Source organism: Hyperoodon ampullatus (assembly GCF_949752795.1).
Source record: "Hyperoodon ampullatus genome assembly, chromosome: 4".
In the NCBI taxonomy this organism is placed as follows: domain Eukaryota; kingdom Metazoa; phylum Chordata; class Mammalia; order Artiodactyla; family Ziphiidae; genus Hyperoodon; species Hyperoodon ampullatus.
The window spans coordinates 151,877,263-151,903,190 of record NC_136917.1 but is presented as its reverse complement, the minus strand read 5'-3'; positions in this window follow the sequence as shown (position 1 = coordinate 151,903,190).

The window sequence follows — 25,928 nt, the reverse complement described above, 5'->3', positions numbered from 1 at the left end:
CATGTTCCCTGGGCTGTGTTTCCTGAGACCTCTTCTGTAGCCTCTAGATGTGTGGTAAACCTGAAGCCTGCCCCTCAGGTTGAAGCTCCAGGACAAGTAAATAAATTCCTTTTTCATAGGAAGACTGGGATTGTGTCTCAGTTTGCTTTCTGTGGTGTGCCCTGTGGGGTTGTAGTCTGCCAAGAACTCTCTCTCCAATTGTTTCAGTCTTGTAGGGCTCAGAAAGTGCTCAAGGGACATTCCTTGTGTGGACTGTGTGTGCCTGCCAGCTTTAGGAGTGACACAGGAGAATGTGGAGGTACAGCCTGCCTGCTGGTTTTGGCAAGGCTTCAAAGAGTATGGGGGAAGGGAATGCCCCCTGGCTTAAGCAGGTCTGCAGGAGAATATGGAGGCAGGGTGTGCCTGCTGCTGTTAACAAGGTAGAAGGAGAGTGCAAAACTGGTACCCACCACCACCTCCATCCCTAGGGAGAACCCCAGCAGGCCCTTTCCCCTTCAGCACACACTTTAAGATTAGCAAGTGAATCTCCTTTGCATATAGTCTAGGTGCTTTTCAAATTGCTGTTTTTGTGCTGGGCCCTGGGGTGAGTTAAGTCTGCACACAAGCCCTTTAAGAGAGCAGAATCTCAATTCCATATAGCTCTTTGGGTCTCCTGGACATAAGTGCCACTGGTTTTCAAAGCCAGACAATTTTGGGGCTTATCTTTCCAGTTCAGGTCCCAAGGTTTGGAGTGCCTGAAATGGGGAAAAAGACCTCACTCCTCAGGGAAAAGTTCTCTACTTGTGAGATTCCTCCTGGTTGTAGGTCACTGCGCTGAGGGTAGGGTTTTGGCAATCTACCTCTCTTACCTGTCTCAGTGTGGCTCTTTTTTCTTTTGTTCTGGAAAAACTATTCAGCTAGTTTTCAGGTTTTTTCAAAGGGAATTTTTCCATATGTAGCTAGATTTGGTGTGTCCATGGGAGGGGTTCAGGATCTTTCTACACCCCTATCTTGAACAGTTGCCTCTGAGTAAAAGTTTTAGAGGACAATGCATAGTTCACTCAGATGTTATGGAGTATGTGTGCAGGTAGATTACAGTTCATTCTGGGTCTCTGGGTCCTCCAACCATTGCTGACCTTATATAGCATAAGTAAAGTGTAACATTTTTGTGTTGCCACTGAGATTTTGGGGTGTTTATTATACTTCAGCATACGCTAGCCAATTCTGAGTGCTACAGTTGGTGATACAAGTTTGAAATAGTAAAGTTAAAATGTCTCCATATTTCAGAAGATAGAAGAATTTCATAGTGACAGACATCTGTTAGTAAGAACTAACTCCTAGTGATAAAGTGAATGTAGATACCAAAGAGCCAGTAGTCACAGTAGTCTGAACTGGAAATATTTTGTTGGTCTTAATTGTGGAGTTCCCAAAACCAAAAGTTATGAATGGACAATTAAGTTTCAACTTAGCTTATATAACCTCAAATTTCCATGTTTGTAAGGTATATCCTGAGCCACCACAACAGACCCTTTTCCCCTAAGCCAATTTCTAGCTCAGATAAGTTAATAGACCTAAAATCAATTGAGAAATGGGAGTTTAGACACAGCTGAAGGAGACCACACAGTAACACTATAAATATATACTAAGTTTATTTCTCTTAATCATTACCAAGGGACTCTAGACAAATGTCAAAAGTTATTGGATATGGAAAAAAATTCATCACATTGAGGAAATATTAGACCTGAATCTGAGCTATTATAAATTCTTGTGAACTAAAGAAAATTTGTAGTTTATAACTAAGTTTGAGAGCATATGGGACTTAGGTGATAACTACAATTTTGAGAGAAATGCCTCAGTATGTTGTAAATCAACTATACTCTAATAAAAATTAAAAAAACGACTGTAGCCATACCCATACACAACTATTCAGATTTTCCATTTTTATGATAGTATTTCATCTGATTTAAGTGGAAACTATCAACTCTTTAGTTTTTTCTATATACACTCAATTGTGTACTGAAAGTTAAGAGCTAATTTTTGATGCTTTAAAAAAAAAAAAGAAGAAGAAGAAATGCCTCAGTATGTCCAAGTAGATCACCACATATATTCTAACTGTAATTTCTGGGACTTTGTAATTGTAAACATATATAAATATATAAATATAAATATATATAGCTTATTTTGGAATCTGTATTTTGGAAGAAGAGTCAGATGGAAATCCCTAGAGTTTACAGTCCATTTTAAAAAACAACAAATCAAAACAAACAACACACACACACAACCCTCTACAAACGGATCATTCTTGGTGGAACTACAGAGATCTGTCCACATTAAAACCTTGAAATACATGAAAATGATGATTGCTAACACATTCTCATTAAATTATCCACTTCAATTGGCTCAATAGGCAGATGGGAATTAGAGAATGACAGATAATCATCAGTTTAATTGGGTGATGAATCTGCTTACAGATGTTGTCCAGATGTAGTCTCCCTACTTGAGCAAATTAATAAAGCTACTTTTATCTTGTATTATATATCTACTGATGAGATTAGTTTTTTCCCACCCTTATGATAAGAATTAATAAGAGGAGGAAATGTTCTCAAAAGACAGTGAGAAATGTACATATTTCATTCTACTCGTAGGGAATGAATTACCCTTCTAGTTTTGTACCAAAATTGAGCCTCTAGGAAGGATAATTGCTCATCATCACAGATATTTTGTTCAACATGTTGATGACATCATCCCTCACAACCTGAAGGGCAAGTATCTGGACCTTCTAAGAGTGCTACGATTAAGTCAATTGTCACAAACGAGAGAGATGTTCTAGGGATAATTCAGTGGTCTGACACTTCTTTAACGTTTCTTGTCCAACCAGTGGTGTAGATAGGATAAAATATTACCTTATAATTGAAGGAAAAAGGTATACTCTATCCCTTCCAGCACTAAGAGAACTAAGTTTTAGTTGGACTGCCTTTGAGGAAAAATATATTCTATTTAGATATGCTATTTTTACCTATTTAGTAAGTAACTAAAGAAGTTTCCAGCTCTGAATGCATTCAGAAGGGTTTCCAGCTTTTCACACAGTGGAAGAAGCATTTGACTATGTGGACTATATGGACTAGCTGTGGAGACATGATGAATTCAGTGTCTAAGGCAAATTCTGTTGCAGCATGGAACCCATAGCAACCATACAACTGTGCTTTACTGTTTTTGGTCAATAAATCTTCTCATTTATTTTTAGTACTTGGTTTTCCACTGGCCCTAATACAACATGAAGCCCAAGTGAACACGAAGTCCAAGCTGCCTCTTCCAAACTTAGTCTGACCCACCTAGCCATTAAATTAGGTAAATCTAATTAACAATGCCAATTAAAGTGTACAAAAGAGATTGGGCCCAAGCATGTCCTGAAGCCATATGTATACTGTGTAAGCAGATTCTTCACCTTCCCACAGTGACTTTTCCTGCTGAAATATCCTATACGTGTGCTGCAATGGGGGTTATTTTTAACTAGTTGCCTGCTGAGGGTAAAAAAATAATTGAAGTCTGGTAAACGGAGAGTTATTTAATTTATTCCCATCAGCCAGAGTGACCTGCTACAAATTTATATCCCAGCTCATTAGAATTGCTGAAGCACCACGAAGCTGTCAAATACAAAGACTTGTCTTTAAACAGTACATCTATACTCTGCTTAGAGTATGAGCTTCTGTATATAAAGAACAAATAAATTCATAGGAAGGTGGAGTTTGGGGACATCTCAGAATAAGATAAGGTTTTGCCCCTTAGGACTTCTATAGTGAAGATACCTTGAATAAAAAGGTTAGCAAAATGACTTACTCTCTGAATGTTAGTAAACTTTTATCCCAGTTCTAGATAGTCTTGTCCAATGAGCTCATGATCAAGTTGTCATGATGGTAAAAATGAAAACTGAATACTATGCATGGATTAAGTACATTTAACTTGTACTTAATTTTACTGCTAAATGTTTCATTTGCTGGCAGAAGGACAATTCATTGGTTTCTACACTTAATCATACCTTGGAAATGCCAGCCATATACCTACCAGCAAATTGACAATAACAAACTCCTCCCATTGTGAAATGGGGTATTATTTGTTCTTACTGAAAAAGACACTTACTCTGAACTAAGATGTGCTTTCCATCTGTGCATTAATTCTACCATCTGTGAGCATACTAAATATCACTAATACAAAATATGTTTTCCTATATAACGTTTCCCTGACCAAAGATATGTAAAGTGTCCAATTAAAAAATTCCATTAATTGGTATCTTGGAGACAGTATTTTGTGAAGTTGAGATATACAAATGTATGCTATGCTCTGACCCAATACACAAGATTTCTTTTCTTCCATTATCAGAATATTTAGGTATGGAACAAAGAAACATAAATAGGGGGGAAATCTCTTAAGATTACATCTAATAACCCACTTACAAAAAGTGCTTTCGTTTTCAGATACTCTGGGCTCTGATAGTTACAATATTTTACATTTTAATAAATGCTTAATATTTTATTAAATAAATGCAAGCATTCAAGGAGAAAAATATTGCCAAGAGTCTAAGAACAGAGAAGTGTGAAAATGTTTGCCCAGTTTAAAAATTTTCAAGTAATTCAATATTGATAGATAATTTATAACCATTCAAAATATATATTGAATACATACTCAATGATAAACATTCTTAGATGTTTAGATGCTTAAAAATGACCACTGGACAAAAAAATTTGAAGATCCACATCTGTTAGAATAATAAAATTGTTTTATACCAGAGTTTTGGGGTGATTTATTAGGTAGCATTAGATAATGAAGGTTTTTTTTAAAAGTTAATGAAAAGCCATCATTTTTCAAGACACATATTTTGTGTATAGGATAATAGTCAAATTGAATATGGCTGTGGTAGAAATCACTACTCTTGCATCTTTCAAGTCCTTGAAGGCAACATTACTCTCTGGAGTCTCCCTCTATGTTTGCCTTTAACTTACTACTTGTGTAGATAAAGGCATTTGGCCTTCCCTACAGTATAAATCATCATTCCATGGATCATAAAAACCATTGAGGAATTGCTGCCAATTGTTTAGTATGTCTGTTGAAACTATACATTCTGGAACTGGGGAAATAACCACAGAGAGGTTGGAGGAAGACCTGAGCCAACTGTAAAATGAATCCCAGTTGAAACTCTATTGATTACCAGATATTCATAAAGCTATTCTCTGACTGGTTGAATACAATGACAGTTTTGGTCTCCAGGATACTAGTTTCAGTTTAAAGCCAGCATTTCATAGCCTCTGTTTATTTCCCCTTTGCTAATGTACAATTACCCTGGTAAATTGTCCTCAGGTGCCTCTTTTGTTATCTTGGTAAGAACATTGGGTATGAAATCTATCCTATTAAAAAAAATTAAGTGTATGATACAGTATTGTTAACTATAGGCACAGTGTTGCACAGCAGATCTCTAAAACATTCATCTTGCATAGGAGTTTTATATGTGTTGAATAGCAACTCTGTATTTTTACTCTCCTTAGCCCCTAACAACAACCATTCTACACTCTGTTTCTATTATTTTGATTACTTTAGATACCTCGTATAAATGAATTATGCAGTATTTTTCCTTCTGTGACTGGCTAATTTCTCTTAGCATAATGTCCTCAGGGTTCATCTGTGTTGCTATCTATGGCTGGATTTTCTTTTAAGGTCTACTAAAGGGAAAATTACAGGGTAACACATGGTTAAGTAGCAGGATACTTCTGTAAGAGGATATAACCTCACCTTTATTTAAAGTTCTTTGACTCTGTTAGCTGGCTCAAGTCTGGGAATTGTTAAGTACTATAATTGTAACCATTATGGTAATTCTAGTCAATTCTGTTTAACAGATATGGATATTTCCTGCATATGCAAAACAAATATAACTTCTGTAGGCTGCCCATCTGTTTCCATTGTTGGGATCTTGGTCAACCAGCCACATTAAAAATCTCTGTGACCCAAACAATTCTAATTCTTTGACTCTGCTGCCCATTATGGTAACCATGCCATTTGGCCACAGCCACCACAGATTCTGTCATCTCCATTCATTTCAGTGAGCTCAGTTTCATGGCATCACTTCCACTGGCATTCTCTGCCTGCAGATAGTAGCCCCATATTGTTTCAAAATGCTGAGAAATCTCAATCACAGTCTTTATAAAGAACTCTTTTTTCCTTCTAGAGAACATGGGTAGAGAATGATTAAACAAGTTTTATATGATAGATCCACTTTAAATTTCTGATTTCTATCACTCCCTCTTTTTCTCTTGACATCTTTTTTCTACAGAATAACAAAGAAGTTCAGGAGTTTCAACTATATTTTATTAAATCACCTTTGGGTTTATGATTACATCAACCAACCAAGCAAAATGCTAATCATTCCCAGGCACTTGAGTCAATACATGGAAACCAGAATTTCTCCTTGTTCTGCATAAATCAGCACATTTCAAGCTGATCCAACACTACATTCCTTAGATCCTGATACAACTCCTTTGAGACCTGTTCCTATATTTTTTCCACAGGCTTAGTATTAAAAACATATTCAAAAAGTAAAATTTGAAATCAATTGTTAATTATAATTTTATTAATTTGGATGATGATAAGCAAATGATAAGCAAATTCCAGGGAAGTAGAAAATATATACGACTAAAAATTAAAGAATTTGAAAAGAAGAATTAATAGAAAAAACAATCAAAAACATTACAAATTCTTTAAAAATACCAATAAATTTGAAATAAGAATTAAAAATTAAACTAAAAAGGATTGTCAAAATACCAACCTCAGGAATGCAGGTTTTATTCCTCCAGATTCTACGGATACTAAAAAGATAAAAAATAATAATAAACGTGTGTAAGTAAATCAATTTAAAAATTAAATAAAATTACAAATCCAGAAAAAAAGAGAACTTAAAACCAACAAAATAATAAATTTAACATACACATGTGCATGTGTGCCCACCCACACACATGTATATAATTCCAGACCAAAATTGTTTAAATGATTTAAGGGTGAATTGTGTCAAATATTTAATAAGCAAATAACACAAAACAATGAAGTATAGAAAATGAAGCATTTTCCAAAAAATTTTATGAAAACCCAATAACTTTGCTAAAACTAAACAAATAAAATAAACAAAAGACAAACATGAAAAAGGTAGACCATTTTGATTAATAGCTCAATTTCTGTCATGAACATGATATAAAAATCCTAAACAAAATATTAACATATCAAACTTATTGATACATAGGACACTATGCCATGGCAACTCTAGTTTCTAAGAACTTAAGGAACCTAAAAGAACCTCAGTAACCTAAATAAGACATTAGGAATATCTAAGTAAATGGAATATATGAAGTTCATAAAGCTGAAGCTTTTAAATGGAAACAACTTTAATTTTCTTCAAACATGAATAATTAGTTTAGTCCCAGTAAAACTCTTAGCAGGTGTGTGTAAATTCACAATCCAAATTACATATCAAATTGTAAGCATCCCATGATAACCTAAACATGATTGAAAGAACAAATTTGAGGACTTAGGGTGGCTTTTTGAAAATTGTTAATATCTATTTAAGATAGTGTGGTTATTGTCACAGGAATAGCTAATTAGATCAAAGACACCAAATGTAGAGATCAGTACACATAAGGTGGCACTACAATACATTGTGAAAGGGATGGTACTGATACATTTGATTTCCATATGGAAACAGTGAATGGTATTTCAAAGATTCTAGAAAGCAATAGTATAGCTTCCTCAAGTTCAGATGGGCAAGTATTTCTTTAAAAGATTCAAATTTCTTGCTGTAAAAAAAGTTAAATGAATTCCATTAAAAATTTTAAGAATTTTGGTGCATCAAAAGGCATACAGAAAAAAAGAATAAAAAGGGCAAAGAATAAAAGTGGAAGAAATATATATGTAATGTTTTATATATATGTATAATGTATAAATTATGTTATGTTATATATGTGTGTATATGTACACACACACATTTGGAAAAAATGGTTATTATGACTTTAATTTTTCTTCTCATCCCCACACTGTCTTCTGTTTCTTGGTCTGCAATCACACATATGTTGGACAAATTGAAATTTCCTCATGGATTACAGAGGCTCTGGTACTTTTTAAAAAATACTTCTATTTTATTATCTTGCTATGCCTTTACGTTTACTGATACATTTTTTTGGAAATTTTCTGTCTCTTGTCATTTTTGGTAGGATACTGGTCATGGTATTTTCTTGTTGAGTGACTGGATTTTGATTTCTTTCTTAAAGAGTGCTGTAGTTTGTTTTGTCTGGCTGTTAAATTATCTGCAAGTCAATGTGATACTAGCTGTTCCAGAGAATATAAACCGTAACATTTACTCCAGGGATAGTTCAGCCCTATTACTAAGACATGAGGCTTCTGGTATCTCCACTAAATAGCCCAGGTAGTCACCAAAAACTATTCATTTGGCCTGTAAATACCTCCAATAGCAACTTGCCCTGCGTGATTAGTGAAAATAGTTTTAAGTTTACAATTTTTCACTTTTTCTTTTCCTGGGTTTTTAGAATTATTCTCCACACTTGCATAATTTCATACTCAGCAAATATCAATTGGGACACTAAGCATATTTCTGGATTTATTTTTCTTTGTAGTTCCCTTTTTCTAAAAGCTAACTTTGTAAGTTTCAGCCATCTCAGCCTCTCCAGATTTCTAGTCTCTACCTCCTCATCTCAGTAAGGCTTTGGACTCTGCTTGGTTTCCCATACCTGATCTTAGAATAAAAAACCCAAAAAATGTAGTAGGCAGAAAATCTGAGTTAATATCAAGGATAACATTTGTTTTCTTCGTGTCTGTAACCAAGGCCATACTTTTTAGTGTCTAATGTCTGAAACATTTGTTTGTCTCTTGTCAAGCTTTGTTTGTTTGTTTTTACTATAGTTATTTTTAGGGCATAAGTATGTCTTGTTTTTGTTACTTAATCATAATGTAATTTGATAAATTGCCATAAAAGTAGACAAATAAAATGAGAATTAAAATTATGGTTTCACAATATTTTATATTTTATAAATACAAGTGCAATGCAGTCATTATTCTCAACATAAATGTTATTAATTCTTCTAAAAGTTAGCATGGCAGAATTTTGGCAATTGGCATGTCACCTAAGTAAATAAATAATACCTGAGGCATATTAATTTTTTATGGTTTTTATTGTAACTAATGACAAACCTGTGAGTAACTTGGTGGAAAAAAATTTTAATGAAATATTACTGTTTTATGTGATCTTCATATGAAGAGAAACTATATCATTTCTGATTATGTATTATATTTTAATAAAGTCAAGAAAAAATAAGCATAACATTGATTAAAAAGTAATCATTCTTTTCAAAAATCTTCATGTTAATTCATAGATTTTACACTGCAAACAGAAACATATATGTATACATATATATATGTATGTATATTTGAAATGTCAGAATAACCCAGAACAGTACGCAATAGGCAAACTACATTATTCTTTATTGTTAAAATATTGGTTTCCTCTTTAATAACATATTTAAGGTTCTTACTTAATCCCTCAAATAATTTCAAGTGAGTTTATTTATTCTGATGGTTTTATAAATACGATAATTTAAAATATTTAAACCAATACATTTCTTCTTTTTGCATTAAATTGTCATTTATTTGTTAAATTTGTCTAACATGCTGGTGAAAGTAAGAAATCATTTTGTGTAGCATGCTGGTAAAAGTAAGAAAAGCTCAGTTTGAAAGAATGTTATTTCACATGAATGTTTTTAAGAAGCTAAGCCTTGAAGCTATAATTCCTGTGGCAGATTGATTCATCTTTCTTTAAAGAGCATAATTAGATATTACAAGTGCTCCTTTTTTGTTTTTCCTTTTTTTAAACATTTTTATTGGAGTATAATTGCTTTACAATGGTGTGTTAGTTTCTGCTTTATAACAAAGTGAATCAGTTATACATATACATATATCCCCATATCTCGTCCCTCTTGTGTCTCCCTCCCTCCCACCCGCCCTATCCCACCCTTCTAGCTGGTCACAAAGCACAGAGCTGATCTCCCTGTGCTATGCGACTCCTTCCCACTAGCTATCTATTTTACATTTGGTAGTGTATATGTCCATATATACACTACCACTCTCTCACTTTGTTCCAACTTACACTTCACCGTCCCCTTGTCCTCAAGTCCATACTCTAGTAGGTCTGTGTCTTTATTCCCGACTTTCCCCTAGGTTCTTCATGATGTTTTATATATATGTGTTAACATACAGTATTTGTTTTTCTCTTTCTGACTTACTTCACTCTGTATGACAGACTCTAGGTCCATCCACATCACTACAAATAACTCAATTTCGTTTCTTTTTATGGCTGAGTAATATTCCATTGTATATATGTGCCACATCTTCTTTATCCATTCATCTGTTGATGGACACTTAGGTTGCTTCCATGTCCTGGCTATTGTAAATAGAGCTGCAATGAACATTGTGGTACATGACTCTTTTTGAATTATGGTTTTCTCAGGGTATAGGCCCAGTAGTGGGATTGCTGGGTCATATGGTAGTTCTACTTTTAGTTTTTTAAGGAACCTCCATACTGTTCTCCATAGTGGCTGTATCAATTTACATTCCCACCAACAGTGTATGAGAGTTCCCTTTTCTCCACACCCTCTCCAGCATTTATTGTTTGTAGATTTTTTGATGTTGGCCATTCTGACCAGTGTGAGATGATATCGCATTGTAGTTTTGACTTGGATTTCTCTAATGATTAATGATGTTGAGCATTCTTTCATGTGTTTGTTGGCAATCTGTATATCTTCTTTGGAGAAATGTCTATTTAAGTCTTCTGCCCATTTTTGGATTGGGTTGTTTGTTTTTTTGATATTGAACTGCATGGGCTTCTTGTAAATTTTGGAGATTAATCCTTTGTCAGTTCCTTCATTTGCAAATATTTTCTCCCATTCTGAGGGTTGTCTTTTCATCTTGTTTATGGTTTCCTTTGCTGTGCAAAAGCTTTTAAGTTTCATTAGGTCCCATTTGCTTATTTTTGTTTTTATTTCCATTTCTCTAGGAGGTGGGTCCAAAAGGATCTTGCTGTGATTTATGTCATAGAGTGTTCTGCCTATGTTTTCCTCTAAGAGTTTGATAGTGTCTGGCCTTACATTTAGGTCTTTAATCCATTTGGAGTTTATTTTTGTGTATGGTGTTAGGGAGTGTTCTAATTTCATTCTTTTACATGTAGCTGTCCAGTTTTCCCAGCACCACTTATTGAAGAGGCTGTCTTTTCTCCATTGTATATTCTTGCCTCCTTTATCAAAGATAAGGTGACCATATGTGTGTGGGTTTATCTCTGGGCTTTCTATCCTGTTCCATTGATCTATATTTCTGTTTTTGCAAGCACTCCTTGTAAGAAAAGAAGGATAAGCTAGCTTATGTCTTATATATATCACATACCTAACAGTGATTTATTATTCTAAATGTATTTAAGTACTGAAATTTAGAAAATCCTAACATGATGTAGATTTATGGTAAATTTTATGCTGTTGGCCCTCAAGTGTGGGTAAAATCTTTGAGGAAAAATGGCCAGAGGATATAGAAGTATAACTCCTCAGGATGCCAAAGAGAGCAATGGTCAGTTGGAAACAAAAATTTATTTTACCAGTGGTGTATCTTTGTTATACATTGAATTGATTTCAAAACTGGAGAACTCTTGGGGGCTTCACTGGTGGCGTGGTGGTTGGAGGTCCGTCTGCTGATGCAGGGGACGTGGGTTCGTGCTCTGGTCCTGGAGGATCCCATGTGCTGCTGAGCGGCTAGGCCCATGAGCCATGGCTGCTGGGCCTGCGCATCTGGAGCCTGTGCTCTGCAGTGGAAGAGACCATGGTGGTGAGAGGCCCGCATACAGCAAAAAAAAAAAAAAAAATATGGAGAATTCTAATTATTGAATGGAAACTTAAAAGAGTAACAGGACTGTATATAACAAACCTTACTTAGCTCTGAGGTAACTCAAATTTAATCAAAATTATTAAAAATTATGAGAAGTATATATTTCAACAAATGTAATTGGTTATTGCTTTCAAATTTTAAAGAATAAATATGAATCAAAATAATATTTGAACAAAATAAGAAAATAACAGATGCCTATAAAATAGAAACATAGGGTACAAATACTAGACTATATTAAATATTATAAATTTTTCATTCTGTGTAAAGTATTAATTGGCTATATTTTAGCCATTTAAAGGGTAGAAAAATGCTATAAAAGTTTAATAAAAATATTTAGAATAAGCAGTAATACAAATCAAAAAAAGCTAAGAATGAGCATTAATGCTCATTGTACCAAGGCAACAAATTGTTCTATTAGATGTTTGGGTTACTCTGAATTCTGACATAATAGGAAATGCCAGACAAGTGTGTAAGTGTATGGGCATGTGCACACACACACACAGATCTACACACAGGTTCATGCACAGGGACCTATGTACAATATATTTTTTTTGTAAAATCTTAGTGGGCATTTTTCAAGTCATTTTTTCATACCTAAATGCAAAGCCCTCTCATATGTAACATAAACACATGGCACAAGAAAACAAGTCAACAATTGGCATTCCAAATTTCTCAATAATTTAGTTAAATATTTCTTCATAATGGAGTTCAATGTTATACTATTTAAATATTATGATTAATTCAATATCACATTATATTAATTCAAAAGATCATATGTGTTTGCATTTAGCCTTGATATTGGTCATCTATCTCCATCTCTATCTGAAAGACAACATATTACTATGTTTATGTTTTAATGGATAGTTTTGTAATTTTATTCATGATTTCATGTCCAATGTCTCAGATTTTTTTTAAATAATAAATTATTTATTTTTATATGTCTGGAACTTTTCCACAAGTAAGTCATGTATATTAGAATATTTCTGTCCCCATTGGCATAAAGTAAAGGGCATGCTTTATGATATTTGGCTACCCTTTTCAGTGTTTCACAAAGGTATTGGAATCTATTATATCTTCTCTGTGTCTTGCATCCATACAAATTTTAGGTGGATTCTGTCTGTCTGGGTAACTATAATTATAACAGTGATGGTGATGATAGCAGTTATGAATGCCAATCCTCTTAACAAACATAATTTACTTTTTCTCTATTTATTCATACTTTGCTTTCAGATTTATCCAATATGCATATATGAAAGATAATAACACATGGACAAAATAATATGAGCCCTGTGCATTCTAGGTGGCTTACTCTGGGAGGAAAGAATTGTGACCAGAAATGAGTTTTCTCAAATCTGTACAAAAAGAACATTTCAGAACAATACAATTTAATGTAATGTAATGGACATATATGGTTATAGAATTTTAAAATTAGTATTTGTATTAAAAAAGATTGATTAAATAATGCAAGAAAAGGACTCAATGAGTTAATTACTGACATTAAAAATAAATGTATATATGCAAGTCTTACTGTACAAAGCATAAATGAAAATACACTATAAAATTCTGATTATAAGTATTCAGATATAAATCTAAATTCCATTTTCCCCAAAGCCTTGTGGTTTTTATGACATTATTTTGGATAGCACATTAATTTTAATCAACATGTATGTCAGGTTTTAGCAAAGCTGGATGTAATTGTTATGAATTTGCTGAAATGAAGTGATAAATGAAAGAAATAGAGGAAGAGAGGATGAAGCAGAATGGAAGACAGGAGAGAGGAATGGATAAAAAAATGTATAAAGAAAGTTCCAGGCACTGTGGTAGGAAACTTAGCATGTATTAGTTTATAGAGATGGAGGGGCAAATAACTTAAGTATTGATGGATATATATTAGATAGGTAGAGAGTAATGTGGAGGGTGTTAGTGGTGGTATGAGCATCGTGGTCAATATTTGGGAGTTGAAATGAGTACTGTAGAAAGATCAGCTCTCTAATCAGTGCACCTTTACTCCCAGAGCATGGGATTTATCTAAGAGCAGTTATTAAGCTTTGAGAATATTGTTGATTTAGTTTTTTCTTCCTGTTGAATATAGCTTTCCGAAGGAGTAACACATTTAACTGAATTTCTATCTTCAGTGTGTAACATTTCAGTGTCTTGTAAAATCAGTGTCTGGTGTATAGAATATCAGTAGATTAATAGTGAGCAAATTAGTGGAAGAGTCAACATAGGAAAGCAATGTTGAATAATTTTGAAATGCAAACTGACTTCTAGTTTTGGAAACCTTTAATGTAGCATTAAATGTTTAGCTCCATTAATCTATAACGATTGACCAGCTGACATATATTAAGACTCTGATGTGCCAAGCACCTAGCTACTAGACAAAGTTAAAAGAGAAAACAAGATTCCTCCTAGAGTAGTGGGAAAAAAACATACAAATAGAAAAGTTCAATAAATTCCCATATGGGCTATGAATCATTTATGTAGTATCCATATTAGGACACTCTTATGGGTTGAGTTATGTTTCCCTAAAATTCATATGTTGGAGTCCTAAACTCCAGTATCTCAGAATGTGACTTGATCTGGAGATAGGATCTTTATAGACTTAATAAAATTAAAATGAGGTCATTAAGATGGGCCCTAATCCAATACAGAAGGGAAAAGTTGGATATACACACACAGAGGGAAGGTAATGTGAAGAGACATAGGAAGAAAGCAGCCATCTACAGGTCAAGGAGAAAGCTCTAGAGCAGACACTTCCCTCACAGCTCTCAGAAAGAACTAACCCTGCCGACACTTTGGTTTTGAAATTTTGGTCTCCAGAATGGAGAGAAAATAAATTTCTGTTGTTTAAGGCCATACATTCTGTAATACTTTGGAACAACAGCCCTAGACAATTAGTACAGGCACTCTGACAGATACTGTATATTGGTTCCAAGTTCTGTTCCCATCCTCCTTAGCTCTCCACAGTTTCACAGGGGACCTAAAAACCATACTGCCTAGACTCCCTCAACAGCTGTTTTCTACTCAGTTGTTGTTATTGGGATTCCCTGATAGGAAATAAGAAGGGAATATAAAAGAGAAAGGGTCATTTCTCACTCTGACTGCAGTAGAAGAATCAGCAGATTTGGGTACCTCCAGGAAACTGTGGGCTGCAACACCATTGGCAGTACAACAGGGGAGGCTCCAGATGAAAAGGTAGACTAGTGGGCTCCAGCTAGGATGGTAGCATCTTCCACATTTCTATGAAATCTTCATTTTTCCTGTTTGCAATTTTATCCCATCTAAAATAATTTGTGACTAAATGTTTATGTGCTTGAAACATCCAGAAGATGTTTTAGTTCTCCTGTCTGTACACTGACTGATACAGAATAGACTACAGAAATGAGTAGAAGAGAGATAAATTAAGAAGAAGAAACACCTTCAATGGGAAAATAGGAGTACAGGCTAGAAGGTGTGAAAGTTTCCAAATGGTTGTGGTAACAGTACATAATATAATAAAATTACAATAGCCTACTTTGTTGAATAGAATGTGTTTGGAGGTGAGGATGGTAATATAGGGGTAGGCCAAATCAAAAAGGGCAGCGCAGATAGATTAAGAAGGTTTGATTTCTCCATAGTAGTTTATATTTTCATATTTGTCAACAGCTTTGATGTTGTAAAATTTTTGTGAGGAAGGACAGGCAGACATTATTATTTTCATGTTACAAAAAAGCAAATTACAGGTCAGTTGGAGTTAGCCAGTTGTATGGCTAATTTAATATTTGATTTTTACTATTTCTTTTTTCACAATTTTTTAAAAAATTAACAAAAACATTTTTGAGGCATCACAACTGTCTTATATTGATTTGGTTCTGAATATCAATCCCTGTAATGTTACCCAACATGTTTTAGCCTGTTTCTCAATATTATTTTTAAAGAAGATATTACAGCTTCTTTCTTATTCAACTACTTTAAAAAGTAGTTGAAACATGTTAATCTTAAAGCTCAATTCTCTGTGTTTTCTTCAAATTTTATTTAAAAAATCTTATTTACACAGATGTTATAAAGTAAATTCAAATGCAAACTAACAGTAGAGAATATACAAGGGAAGGATGGAGAGTCTTTTTTATGCTAAAAATGAATGTCTAGATAGTCCGTTCAAGAAATATTTAACTCTATTAAAAACTAATTTATGGTAGCATTCAAGAAATGATGTGGAAGCTGAAAGTCATTCTGCTTTACAAACTTCAATCCACATAAGTAAACTTACTTGAGACGATATAGTTTGACAAAGAACATCCTTGAATATCAGAGACCATAAACTATATACCTGGGGAGAAGCCAACCTCAAAAGAATTTCAGAGCATAAGAAGTGTATAAAAATGAGCAGGAATTAATTACATTTCTGTAATTGTGTGTGTGACTGCCAGCACAGACTGCCCCGCATTTGATCTCTTCTTTATAAATTATGTCAGTGTACAGAAAAACACATTTGATTTCCTGGGAAGCAATTAAATCAATAGAAAAGGTAATAATTATATGAGACTTAGGCTAATATTTTAAAACATTTAGGAAAATGGACATTGTGAAATGACACTAGCCACAGTAATAAATATTCTTAGGTTAACTGATATGTACACATGAGTTTTCATTTCTCAGTAATGAGAATGGGTGGGAGAAATTTGGGGATGTCAGTGGGCAATGAGCTCATTCTCTAGTAGAAGAAATTATTGAATTTATATTCTGGATAAGTCACTTACTAACTGGATAAACTTCAGTGAGACATTTAAACTCTAAATTGAATTACTTATTTATAAAAATATGGGATAAAAAACCTCAAACATTTGTGATGAATAAGATCTTATAACATATTAAGATTTAGGAAGTGCTCAATAAATATTTTTTAATAACCTATTTTCAAAATGCTTTCATCTTTTATGAAAGGAATTATATATGGTAAAAACTGTTTGGAGGAGAAATAACAGTGAACTTGATAATGGTAATAAAAATGTCAATTGTTAATGTTCATTATATTTAGTTTATTTTGTCACTAAAGTCAGCCTTAAAAATTTGGAAATTTCTACCTCTGTCTATCCTTAGCTTTGCACTACAAATTCAAGTGTTTTCACTTAGCACAATTTAGAATTCATAGTAAATATTTCACAATAAACTCGAGGAAAAGGCTACCCATAAATTAAAGAGTGATTAAGATACATAAAATTTAACTTTTATTATTTCCTAAACTAGTAATTTTATTTTCCTCTCAGTTTTTTTCTACATGACACCAAAATAAACTAAGTGCAACTAATTAGAGGGTGATGGGTTTATGGACAAAACCTATGGTGATAGGTTTTGTGTGGATCTACAGTAGTGTAAGGCCAGGGAAGGGGGATGTTGAAATTTTCAATAAAGGCAAGATAGGTCTGAGTGAGAAGGCAACATTTGAGTGCAGTTATGTGATAAGAGTGTGGGCCAAATGAATTTCTGGTACAGAAAAGCTCTTGTAGAAGGGAAGAGCCAGTGCAGGAGGAGGGCCTGATGCAGAATTATGCCTGGAATCTTTGGGGAATATCAAGTTCAGTTTGAACAAATGGGAAACTAAAAGGAGATGAAGTAAGAGAAGTCAGTGGGAAGTAGGGAGAGAATGGATGCAAACATTTATAGGGCTTCTTAGGTACCTGCTACTGAGAGATAATATATTATCATGTTTGGAAGCATAGACTCTGCAAAAAGACTTCCTGGCCTCAAGTCATATACTACCATTATTAGCCAGAGAGTATGGGTCAAGAAAATGACCCTTTTGTGCTTTAGTTACTCCATTTGTAAAATTGTGATAATGCTGCCAACATAATAAGATTGTTCTTAGCTATTATTTTATACTAGAGACATAGGGAGCCATAGATTTTTTAGCAGAGCAGCAATATAATCTGACTTATTAAAAATTTACTCTGGTTCAAGTATTGATAATATGCAGTAGGAGGGAAGCATGAAAAAGTAAAACTAAGAACACTTAAGAAGCTTTAACAATAATTCATGTGAGAGACAATTGAATATTTTTGCTGATAGTTGGGGGTATTGAGAAGTTTTAGATTTTAGACATATGTTGATGAAATGTAAACAGGAGTTAATGACTGATTGGATATAGGACTATGACAAACAAGAGTCAAGGAAAACTTCAGCATTTTTCACCTGAGCAACAGAAAGGATGGGACCACCTCAAATGGAGAACAGTGGTATAGAACAAAAAATGAGATATAAAGCCAGTAAGTTTTGAAAGTAGAAAATTTGAGCTTTCTATCACATAGTGATTGGACAGTTGGATATAAATATTGAATAGGCAGTTGGATTGTATGAGTGGAGAGGGAATAAGGCTTGAAATATAAATTCTTAAATGTCAGAATATTGATGATATTTAACCCATGAAACTAGATGAATTCACAGAGTAAATCGACATGCACACACATGCTATATACATATATATGTAATTTCCTAAGGAGATATATACACACACACTTTCTTGAACATAATTGATGAACTGATGTATTTTATAATATACACCTGGAAGAAAACCCTTAACAATATAGTGACTTCTGTTATGAATCAGTCATTAAATTACACAAGTTTCTTCCTGGGCAAACTTTTCTCGTGTATATTATTTGGCAAGTGGTAGAAACTTGAAAAACAAAGAAAGTCAGCATCTATTTCTGAATCATGGCTTATAGCGTGAAAGGACAAATTGAGTGAAGGGTCAATAGAGCAGAGCTGAGCACAAGATCTCTCCTGCTGTGAACACAGACTTGCCATGGATGTCACATTCAGCTTCTTGAGTAGCTTCAAAGTGTCACTGTGAGCCATCCTCCCCATCAACTGAAAAAGACAGCCTCACAAATCAACCAGACCTCTAATGGTGAATTCCTAAGGAGGTGCATGAAAGTAGGTAAAGCTAGAAATTGTTTCTTGGTTTATTACAGAGAATCCGCTAAAGGATAAGCTGGGAGCACAATGTCAAGCAAAAAGATATAACTTAAGACACATTAGAATATTTCCACCTGGTAGATGAGAAGATAGAAAAAAACAGAAAGAGTTTATTTTGAGGACTGAGAAAATCTTTGCTTAGTGCAGCAAACCAATAACCTATGTAAATATAGGTCTAAAGGATTGACTGAGACGTGAACAAATATAGTAGCACTAAAAGCTTAGAGATTTTCATAAAGGATACTGAAAAAGGAAATACACACCAGTTCTATTTAGTAAGTCCTTTATCTTGATGAACCATATCACTATTAAGAAATATAAATTATGGTTTCATTATAACATTACTTAAATTGTGTGGTGGACTTCAGTAGTGGAATTGCAATTATTTATTTTTATCCTGAAAAACTAGATTTTAGATAAAATGATTTAAAAATAGATGGAATAGTTTGCAAAAAAAAAAAAAAAAAAAAACAGGCTGGGGGGATTCTAACTGCCAGAAGTGAAGAATGCACTGAGCACTAGACAGAGGTAAATAAGATGATACAGCAACAGTTCTGTGAAGTTATTGAAATAGTGATGGTTTGAGTACTGTGCTTTCAGGCCTACAAAATTCCTATAGAGTAGATTCTGTCAAAAGCCTTTAGTATTAGTGGTAAGGCAACTAGCTAAATCTGTCACCAGAGAAAATTAAGCTTGCCTTTGTCATGACTCTGTGTGGAGCAACAATTCTCACAAGAAATCAAAAGAGTAGTCCTGCAACTTTGATGTGTTTGAACATGAATTTACACTATGCTCATAATATGGGGATATCCTAAGCTGAGAAAGTAGCAATTAAAAAATGATCCTGGTGTCATGAAAATCCTAGGGAGTCTAGAAATCAAATGCAAAATTGCTCTGGAGGGACACATTGGTCCATGTAGGATTTATAAAGGGGAAAATCAAAAGAGGCCAGATTAAGATGAGCTCACAAGCTCAAAATCAGAAATTACAAAGTTCATAGTAAGTGAAAGTCAGCAGTCACAAGCACCAGAAGAACTCAAGCTATTGGATTTAAAATCTCAAAGTAAAACCCAAGAGCATGAGATCATGGGATGACAGAAAAACTGCACACACATGTATACATACATATAGCCTAAGTGTCTAAAAGGTTTAAAGAGATAGCAGTGCCTTCTGCTTACATGCAGTAAGCTTGGGAAGACAGAATCTTAATTTAGCAGTGGGGAAATTTAAGAATGAAGTAAACCTATCCCCAGAGAGCTTCCAGAAGCCATACTAATTGGTGGCAGTAAACTCTGAAAGGTAAAGGAAGGTGACCTTTACAGCAGGTGGACTGGTTGAAAGTCTAATTGAGAAGAAATTACACCCAAGTATCCTCTCCTCATTCCAAGCAGGCAGGATATTGTAACTTCCCTACTTAAGAGAAGACTCAGAATTATACTCTAGAGTGTAAAATGTGAATTATCTTTCTTGGAGGAAAAGTTGAAGCTTGGGAGACCATCACATGAGGATTAAGGAACACCCAAGGGCTTTTTCTGCTATTTGGTATTCTAACTGGGACAAAGGTGTTCACACTTAAGGCAGGAGATGGACATTATCTTCTCTACAATATATGGGAAGTCCAAACAAATGAAAAAATAAATAAATAAAAAATATTATCACCAGTGATTTCTACAATAAGCACCAGCAAAATCAATCTACAGTAAGGATAGAGAGGCCAAGAATTCCCACACACCTGTTAGCTGACCTTGCTTTTTAGTATCCCTATCTTATACGTAAGATGATTGATCAAGATCACCAGGAAAGAAAATAATATGAAAACAAACCAAAGCAACTTGAGAGAATCAATTTATTTATGGGGAAGAAATACTACTATTATCATTAAAGATATGAGAGAATACTGCATCCTTCAAAAGTCAGATGTAATATACCTTTATATTAATATATAATACATATATATAGCATAAATATATGTGTGTGTGTGTATATATATACTTCTAGTACAATGCTGTATAGAAAGCAGACAGTCTTTTTCCTGAGCTCAAGGAGAAAGTATCCGATCTTCCATCATAAGGAAGATATTTGTTGTAGCCTTATCAAAGATGCTCTATATCAGGATAAGGATGTCTCTGTGGTAGCCAGGGGAGTGCTCCACTCAGAACTCTCTTCAAGAGAGAATCTGTGTCGGAAAGAGTAAAGTTAGTTGAGATCCTCCAATTGCCATAACTTAAGGATCTTCCAGAACATTTTATCAAACCACACTTTTCCCAGACTACTCCCAGCCAATGACTGAACATGGTCCAGGTACTTGAGCTATAATACATATTCCTGCCTAATATGTGATTCCTTTAATGGGACATCTTTGTCCTGAGGCTCTGATCATCCTGGCCAATACTTTGTCAAAGCTGCATTACAGGCTGAAGCTCTTTCTATCCCTCCTTTTCTTCTCTCCCTGCATTTAAGTTTGAGAGTCCATTTTTCTCTATGCTCCATTTTTCCACTATTGCTCCATTTTTCTCTATGCTACCCAGTGTAGAGTTCTATACCTAGTTAAATATCATTTAAAATGGAAACAAAATAAATATTTTTATAACATGAAATATGAAATAATTATCTCCAGGAGATCCATATTAAAAAATGTTAAATGTTGTTCTTAAGACAAAAAGAAAGTAACAACCAAATGGAAATAGGGGTCTACACAAAAGAATAAAGAGTACTTGGAACAAACATGGGTCAGAAAGTAGACTCTGCTTAAATTATACTCATTTAGAGTTGTTTTTATTGTCCATCTTATTAATTACCTTAGTTAATGTACTATGTACACTTGAGAGGAATAGTTAAGCTTCAGTGGTAAGTTGTATTTGTCCTTTAGATGTCAGTTAGGTCAATTAGATCCACAGAACTTAAGTTGGTTGATAGTACTGATCAAATATCTGTATCTTTACTCATTTTTTTACACTTTCTCTATCAATTACCAAGAGAGTATTATTGAAATATTTAACATTTATTATGGATTTGTCTACTATTTTTAGCTTTGTCAATTTTTCTTCAAGTATCTTATAGCTCTGTTAGTGGGTAAACACTTAGGATTGTTAGATCTTCTTGAATAATTGATCCTCTTTTAATTATAAAATACCCTTTTTAACTCTGGTAATACATTTGACTTGAAATCTACCTTGTCAGGTGTTATTATAGCCACTGCAGCCTACTTTAGCTTAGTGTTTTCATAGTATGTAATTTTCAACATTTTAGTTTTAGCCACTATGTCTTTTTTTTTTAAATGTGTTTCTTATAAGCAACATATAATGTGGCCTTACTTCATCATCTGGTCTGACAGTCTTTGCCTTTTCATGAAGAATCTTAATTCAAACATATAAAATTAATAATGGATTTGTCTGGGTTAAGACTCCTGTCTTGGTATTTGGTTTTAATTTATCCCATTTGTTTCTGTTTTTGATTTTTGTTTGTTTGTTTGTTCATCCTCTTGACAATTTTATACAAGTTTCCTGGTTAAATATTTTATTCTTCTTCATTAACAATCTTGTCTCTTATTTTCCTGGCAATACCTTCTTTTTTTAAAAAAATAATTTTTTATACAATTTTTAAAAGTTACTTTCCATTTACAGTTATTACAAAATATTGGCTATATTCTTCGTGTTGTACAATACCTCTTTGATCCTATCTTACACACAATAGTTTGTACCTCCCACTCCCCTACCCCTATATTACCCTTCACCTCCCCCACTGATAACCACTAGTTTTTTCTCTTTATCTGTGAGTCTGCTTATTTTTTGTATATTCACCAGTTTGTTGTATCTTTTAGATTCCACATATAAGTCATCTCATACCATACTTGTCCCTCTGTCTCACTTGTTTTACTTAGCATAATGCTCTCCAAGTCCATCCATGTTGCTGCAAATGACAAAATTCTGATCATTTTTATGGCTCAGTAGTATTCCATTGTGTGTATATATATACCATATCTTCTTTATCCATTCATCTGTTGATGGACACTTAGGCTGCTACCATATCTTGACAATTGTAAATAATGCTGCTATGAACATTGGGGTACATGTATCTTTTCAAATTAGTGTTTTTGTTTTTATTTCTTTGGGTTTTGTCCTCTGCCTATTTGTGGTGAGTGTACCCTTTATTGACTTATTATCTATATATTTTTGAGTTTTCTATGCTAGAGATATTAATACATAATTAATATATTTCATAATCATTTTACAAAACATCAAACCATATCACAGTAGAATATATTTACTTCCCTTCAAATATTTGTGGACATATTATATTTTACTTCCTTCTGTATTATAAACCCTCTAACATATTTTATTTTACTCTAAAGAATCACTAGGTTTTTAACAATTTTAAAAATCTAAATACAAAAATACAAATACTAAAACAATGATGTTCTGTTATTTCTGTAGAGATATTCTTTTTCTGGGTCTTCATCTCATATATAAATCTGGCTTTTTATCTGTTAGCTTTTCCATTCCACTTGAAGAATTTAGTTTAACCATTTGTTATAGTGCATTTACTAGTTGCAAATACTTTCAGGCTTTGTCTGGAAATGTCCTTTAAAAATCCATTAAAATTTAAGCAATATTTTTACTGAATATAAAATTGTAGCTAAAAAATATTTATTTTCTTTCTTTGATATTATGTTTTCCCTGATGGTATGTCAACATCATTAGTCACTCATTTTGTTGTTCTACTATATGTAATGAGTATTTTTAGCCTTGTCCCTTAAGATTTATCCTTTTTTGGTTTTAAATAATTAATTTATAACATGCTGGGTGTGGTTTTATTTGTATATTATTTGCTTGGAGTTTTGCTGAATTTCTTGCATATATACAATAATATCTTTCATCACTCTGGATATTCCTAACTCTTTATTTCTTCAAAAAGTTCTTCTGATTTATTTTATCTTTCTTCTCCTTCTTGGATACTAGTTACATACAAGTTTTTCATTTGCTAATGTAACACATATCAGCCATGCTCTATTCTTCTTTGTTTCTCACTCTTTTTTCTCTTTCTATTCCACTTTGACTAGTTACATTCAACCTGTCTTCAAGTTTTCTGGCCTTCCTATTTCGAATCCAGTCTGAAGTTAAGGCTATCTAGTGGAAAATATTCAAAATGAAACACAGAGAAGAAAGAATATGGCAGCACAGAAGGAACATTATAGACAAGTGCAAAGCAGTGAAACAGTTTAGCCTGCATACAATTTGATTTATAGGTGAAAAGGAAAGAAGAAAATGGAGTAGAAGTAATATATGAAGATATATTCACCATTAATTTTCTAAAACTGAATGAAAGATACCAAAACACAGATTCATAAAGCATTGTGAACACCAAGTAGTATAAATGAAAATAAAATGACATCTATAAACATCATAGTAAAATATTTGGGAAAAACAGGAAAATATTAAAGAAAACAATTTTTAAAAGACAGTATTTTAAATTAAGAACCAGTAAAACTGACATCTGACTTCTCAGCAAAATCAATGGAATCCAGAAGACAGTGGAATTATATCATTAAAGCAGTACAATAAATATAAAATTCTACAAGTAGTAATCTTCAAAAATTAAGATATTTTATAATACTTTAAAACAAAAATAAAAATAATGTTTCACCAGCATTCCTATACTACAATACAATTCTGTAGAGTGAAGGAAAAATGATCCCAGTCAGATATAGGGATTAAGGGGAAAAAAAGTGTACTTGACAAAGAATTGAATGTCAGGATAGACAAATTTGAAATTTTTAAATTAATGTGCCAAGTAGATGAATGGGTTGATAAAATGAATTTAAAGTAGACAAAGATAAATTAACAGAACTAATATACAAAGATAGCTGTATAAAGGGAATAGAAACAATTATTCTACCACATTATATTTTTAACTATCCCAACTTTAAAAAGTGATGAGATTATGTGAATTGATAAGGACCATTCGTTTTCAGGGAAGTGAAATGTTGAGGAGCAATGTCCAGGCTGCCAGTATTTTGTTCCAGGAAAGTTAAAGAAAAGTGAAGCAGCTTGAAACCAGTCTTATTTTTTTGGTTGTTTGTTTAATTAAAGTGCATTTTAAATAGTTGATAATAAACAAAGGGAAGGGAAGCACAACAGCAAAATAAAAGCAAAACTATCATAGCTTTCTGAAAATTTTCTTCCAAATAAGTCTGGTTTAGTACCTTCTGATTTACTCATCCAAGAAGAGAGATGGGTCTCAAAATTTCAAGTTTGTTTTCTTAAGTCCATTAGTGTCCATTTATTGGATTCTGTTGAAATGTGACACTAGTATTGCCCACCCTTACTTAATTGCACTCTCCATAACTACCAGCTTATCTACTTGAAAATCTAAAATCGTCATCATTCTTAAGATACTAGAGTTTTGACTGCATTTATCTCTACATTCAGGATTTCTCAGGTGATCAACCTTCCAGAATGCAATGTTACATTATTGGCCCTTCTCACTCGCATCCTGCCTTATTTCTTAAAGTGTCACCACACAGGGACATAAAATAAAAGATCTACTAATAAAGGATAGGTACAAAATCCATTTTTGAAGAAAAGTGTGGCTGCCATACAGCAGCAGTTGCAAGAGAGGTGTGGCTATTTGGGTTTGTAATCAGCTTGAATGCAGTAGAAAAGCTTTTTATTTCAAGCAGCAAAATTTCTGTATAGATTAGTCAATTGTATCCTTTATTTAGTGCCTATAAAATGTATTTATCTATGAAACCTTGAAAAAATGTTTAACACTTTTCATTATATCTGTGCCTTTGTGTGCCTTAATTTATCATTTTTCAAGTGTATTTAAAATATGTCTTTTATCTCATTTGATTCTTACTCAATGCTCTGAGATAAACTAAGTGTTACTAGCCACATTTTAAACATAAAGAAACTAGAGACTAGTGAGGTTTTAATAGCTTACCCTGGTGAAGGAAAGAAAACGGGATTGCAGAGGTTGTTGTCATTTCTATTGGGTTAGCCAAAAAGTTCATTTGGGCTTTTCTG